The sequence below is a fragment of the Zootoca vivipara genome, chromosome 9, assembly GCF_963506605.1.
Source record: "Zootoca vivipara chromosome 9, rZooViv1.1, whole genome shotgun sequence".
NCBI lineage: Eukaryota > Metazoa > Chordata > Lepidosauria > Squamata > Lacertidae > Zootoca > Zootoca vivipara.
In genome coordinates, this window is record NC_083284.1 from 13,077,179 (window position 1) to 13,083,178 (window position 6,000).

Here is a 6,000-nt window from a genome sequence, read left to right on the forward strand (position 1 = left end):
TAGTATGCACACTTATCAGGAAGGAAGGAAGGAAGCTCCACTGAGGTCCGTGGGGCAACTCCATGTCAACTAGAGTAAGATTACAGTGCCCATGCTCTTTCCACCCTATTTGTAAAAAAGGGAGAAGAGGACAAAGAGTATCCTCAGCCTTTCCAAGCAGCGTTACCTGGCTCCAAGCTTAGAAAAGGCTCAAGGAGCAAAGGACCCTGTTTCTTTTTCTGACAAAGATTTGTGCCCATACTAACAATACAGCTCAGGTAAGAGCCAGCCTGGCTGAGGTGTATGCACAGGTATATGCTCTTGCCACTGTTAAAAGAATTTTAAGGTCATTTATAAAAAAAATTAAATGTTTCTAACTGTATATATAAACCACATGTCTGAAACCCCACAGATTAGGTCCTGAACAAATTGACCTCAAATATTTCTCTGCAAGGTCAAAGTGGGAAACCTCCCCGCTGTCTCTTTCCTCACAAATCCTGTCCTCACAAGAGCACATTCAAGATATGAACAGGGTGTGACCCAGATTCAGGAATTAAGTAGTTATAATCACAAAAGAGTAGCCAAAACCCAGATAATGCAAACGGGTAACTTGCCAGACAGGAGATAAACAACGCACCCAGATTTCCACCTTTTCTATGATGTATGTATGATGTTTCTGGGAGTGGTCTTGAAGTCCAGGGCAGGCAATTTAAAATGTCTATATAAAGGCAGGCACACCTTTGTTCTGGGTCCTCCTCCTCTCTCCTGCGTGTGGAGGAGCACCCTGTTGCAACAGTTAATAAAGATCAGGCTTACTAGCTGCTTTGCTTCTCAATATTCTCTGGTTGGTCTCTGTTATTTTCTCCTACCGATAGAGAACCTACAAATGGACTCTATATGGGCTCTTGGGTACCCCATAAGGGAAAAAGAGCAGGGTGTGTGTTTTTTTCTTATAACACCACCCTGAACAATTTGGTCCCGCAGGCAAACTTGAACAATTTGGTCCCACCACCTCACTTCCCGCTAACTCTAGTTCATGCATGAAGTAGTTTAAAAGCACAACCTTTTGGTCTTTGGCAAAGTTTCTCATTTCCTGGTTGATTCTTAGGTTTTTGCCCCTTCACAAGTGGAAGGATTATTGTATTGCCCTTCCCAAAAAGGCGTCCTTATTTTTTTGAAAGTCCTTCATTCATATGAGAGCATCAGATTAATATATAGGACACACTGCATATCCCTCATTGAATTCAAATGCCAATGTTTTGAAATGTTTAATTAGTCTGCAGACTTAAGCAACTGGAATGATTCCTGATCAGTGAAACTTCTTTTAAGTACATAAGAAAAGTGCTGTGGATGAAACCACAGGACATGAGCACAATGTTGTTATTACTTAGTCGTTTAGTCATGTCCGACTCTTCGTGACCCCATGGACCAGAGCACGCCAGGCACTCCTGTCTTCCCCTGCTTCCCGCAGTTTGGTCAAACTCATGTTCGTAGCTTCGAGAACACTGTCCAACCATCTTGTTCTCTGTCGTCCCCTTCTCCTTGTGCCCTCAATCTTTCCCCAATATCAGGATCTTTTCCAGGGAGTCTTCTCTTCTCATGAGGTGGCCAAAGTATTGGAGCCTCAGCTTCAGGATCTGTCCTTCCAGTGAGCACTCAGGGCTGATTTCCTTCAGAATGGATAGGTTTGATCTTCTTGCAGTCCATGGGACTCTCAAGAGTCTCCTCCAGCACCATAATTCAAAAGCATCAATTCTTTGGTGATCAGCCTTCTTTATGGTCCAGCTCTCACTTCCACACACTACTTGGAAAACCATAGCTTTAACTATACGGACCTTTGTCGGCAAGGTGATGTCTCTGCTTTTTAAGATGCTGTCTAGGTTTGTCATTCCTTTTCTCCCAATAAGCAGGCGTCTTTTAATTTCGTGACTGCTGTCACCATCTGCAGTGATCATGGAACCCAAGAAAGTAAAATCTCTCACTTCCTCCATTTCTTCCCCTTCTATTTGCCAGGAGGTGATGGGACCAGTGGCCATGATCTCAGTTTTTTTGATGTTGATCATCAGCCTGTATTTTGTGCTCTCCTCTTTCACCCTCATTAAAAGGTTCTAAAATTAAAATTCCTCCTCACTTTCTGCCATCAAGGTTGTGTCATCAGCATAATGAGCTATGAGCACAATAAAGGTAAAGGGACCCCTGACCATTAGGTCCAGTCGTGACCGACTCTGGGTTTCCAGCGCTCATCTCGCATTATTGGCCAAGGGAGCCGGCGTACAGCTTCCAGGTCATGTGGCCAGCATGACAAAGCCGCTTGTGGCAAACCAGAGCAGCACATGGAAACGCCGTTTACCTTCCCGCTGTAGCGGTACCTATTTATCTACTTGCACTTTGACATGCTTTCAAACTGCTAGGTTGGGAGGAGCTGGGACTGAGCAACAGGAGCTCACCCCATCGTGGGGATTCGAACTGCCGACCTTCTGATCGGCAAGCCCTAGGCTCTGTGGTTTAACCCACAGCAACACCCGCGTCCCATAATGAGCTATGAGCACAATAGCACTCTCCTATTCATAGGCTTCAGCAACCGGTATTCAGAGGAATTCTACTTATTTATTTGTATGTAGCATACTATACAAACACATGTTTCCTTGAAAGCCACATATACACATTCTTAAGCTTATAGCATGTTCCTAAGACCTTTTAATGCCCCCGAGCTTCCAGCAGAAATTAATGTTTTTATCCCCTTGCATTTTAACTTATTTTATCCTCCTCTTCTTATTGGACATTGATTTTAATAACATTTAGGTTATTCTTGTTAATGTGTTTTGGTCTTGCTGTAAGCTGCTTTTCATGTGTTTATGAAGAAAAGTAGGGTTTAAATTGTGAAAATAATGGTGATAATGGAGGAGATAAAGACGGGTGGCAAAGTGACAATCACTGAGCAATCTCGTTCCATGCAGCTTTACAAAAGGTGTAATGGTACATACCGCTGAGCCCCCAAATGGAAAACTATCCTGGTGACATGCTGGCCAAAATTTCTAAAATGAGAAGTGTTGAGTCTCAAGCCTGCTTGAATTCCACACCCTATGACAAGGAAGCCTTTCCACATAATCCTGTGTGTGAAGTCTGACTCATTGGTATATATTTAAAGGCACAATATTCTTTTTCCGTTTGTCCCAGGGTTGCATTTGGGCTTTGGCATGGTTAAGTATCATATTATTAAAGAGTAGTTTTTGTTTGTAATTAGCAATACAGGTATAGCATAGAGAGGGAGAGAAAAAGAAAACATCTTCATCTGAAAAGGAATTTTATTTCAAAGAACAAAATGAAAACTGAGAACATATTTTTGTAAAAATAAAATAAAATTGTAAAATAGTCATATAGTCATAGAAGTTAATACTCTTGAAATACAGCAGAGGTGCAGGTAATATTCTCCCCAATCAAAGCATGACATAGCCTAGGGCAGGGGTTCCCAACGAAATTATCTCGAGGACCCCTCATCGGGCCGCTATTGTGACAAGGACCCCCATTAATTCCTAATCCTAAAATTAAAAAGTGAGAGCCAAATTAAGAGTCTTTTTATAAGAGTCCAGGGAGGAGGGAGGGGAATGTAGAAGACAGGGTCCACCTGCGCAGTAGAAGCCGACGTGCGCAAAGCATCTTGGGGAGGTGAGCGTTAGTAGAATGCGCGCGCTGCCTCTTTGCAAAACAGTAGTGTTTGTAAAGCGCCACCTAACGGCATACAGCAGAACTACTGCCTCTATCTAATTCTAGTTTTGCGCTAGACTCTGCTCATGCAGGAAGCAGCCAAAACAAAAAATCTGTTATCATACGAAATATATTTAATATATTCTTTATTCTAATAGCATCTTGCGGACCCCTCTGGCATAGCTCGCGGACCCCTGGGAGTCCGCGGACCACCTGTTGGGAACCACTGGCCTAGGGGGTTGAAACTGAGCAGAGGGAGACGTGGTTCAGAACTCTGAGCTTCAGAACTAAATGCCGTAAGTAGTTTAAAACCACAATCCCAAAATGGAATTAAGATTGCCGGAAGAAATATCAACAACCTCAGATATGAGAAGACTCCCTGGAAAAGATCCTGATGTTGGGAAAGATGGAGGGCACAAGGAGAAGGGGTTGACAGAGGATGAGATGGTTGGACAGTGTTCTCGAAGCTACCAACATGAGTCTGACCAAACTGCGGGAAGCAGTGGAAAACAGGAGTGCCTGGTGTGCTCTGGTCCATGGGGTCACGAAGAGTCGGACATGACTAAACGACAAGGTCCATTAATTGCAATGGATGTACTCTAAGTAGGACTAACACTGAATATAAGCCTTCTACTGCCTGATACATGGATTCACTGCTAATCTTTTACCAAAATGAAAGGGGGCGGGGCAGAAACACCAATAGTAAATGCTGTATCTAATGGGAATCTGTAAGAGCACCCACTCAGTGTTTTATGTACAGTATTCCACTTCACCAGAACCTGGAGAAGTTCCAATCCAGGTTTTACACCCCCCTCCCCCCAAAAAAAACAGTTGCAAAGCACACAGCTGGGCCCTGAACCTTTTAGGTGTGACCTTCAAGGAAACAGCTCTGAGCATCCTTAGAACAGATGTATTGCCTCCTTAGAAGAAGAAGACCTGCAAATATGGCTAAATTACCATAATGCAGGAAGGGGGGGGATGATTGCACAAGCAGATCCAAGAACCAATAGTGCCATTAACATACACATGTACTATCTCATGTTGTTTTTCTGCCTGGATACAGGTGGGTGGGACCTCCTGGCCACAGCAGTACTTTTTTGCACTGAGGTTGACTGAGTGGTAAAGAGAATAGGAGGTTGACAGAACTACCGGTATCTCCCTCCCTAAACTAACTTCAAATGGATTATGGAAAGATGCAGGAGGGAAAAAGAGCGTGGGTTTGAGATTTTGGAGGAAACTTTTAAAAAGACCGGCTTGACGTTTCACTGGGTAGGGCTAAGCCCTGCTTGTCCTGACCCAGCAAGTCACCGATGACTTTAATCAGGAAATAGGAGAAATGAGGAGCGGAAACCAAGCAAGAAACCAAAATACCAGAATTCAATAACGGCAATTAATTTCTAGTCGCGTTCCAAAGGCGAGTTAACGATGCACACTAATAACTTGGGATTTATCGTCAGTTAACGATGCACACTAATAACTTGGGATGGCATGCCCACAGCAGGACGGGATCCTAATTCTCAGCATACCTTTGAATCCACCATCAGTGCCCTAAATAAGAATCTCAAGCGTTTCTTGGGCAAACGAAGCCGCTGCCTCAAAGGGCAACTCCGGGCGCGGGTCAGCTAATATTCCAATGGCACCAAGGGATGCAGCCTACAACGTCCTCGCACGGCTTGTCCTGCCGATAAACCTGCAGGGAGATGCTGCTCCTGTATTGCAGACACGATGCATCCTCCCCAGGCACTTGCTCTATGCAGCGGGGAAAATGGCCGCTCAGCTTTTATTACACAACACGGTAGTTTGGGTGCACGCCCATTAAATCCGTAACTACTTTGGGTTATGGAAATGGGGATGACCGCACGCGTTATGCAGCCCGAGGCCTGACATTACTAATTCTTAATATCGATATGATGATGCCAATGCGCCGCGCATTTCAGGCGCTCCCTCGGAAGGCGCACGGTTTGCACCTTAACACCGCGCGCTTGCACGAGAGGAATCCCCCCCCACTGTCCACGGCGGGGTCTTGCTCCGCGGCGATGTGCGCGCTCTTCTGCACGCTTCCCTGCGAGCAAGCCCCGCGGAACTTAACGCGGGGAGCAGAGGAGCGCGCGCGCGCCCTCGACGGTGCGCGCAGTAGAGCGCACGGCGAATGCGCCCAGCCGCTTCCAGCCACTCCTCCTCCTCCTCCTCCCCGTCCGCTGCGCACCGCATTACGGCCACTCCGCCTCCACGTCCATTCGCAGCAGCCAATCGGGCTCCCGCGATCCGGATGCAGCGGCGACTCCGCTTCCAGCCACGTGGTGCGCCCGATCCCCT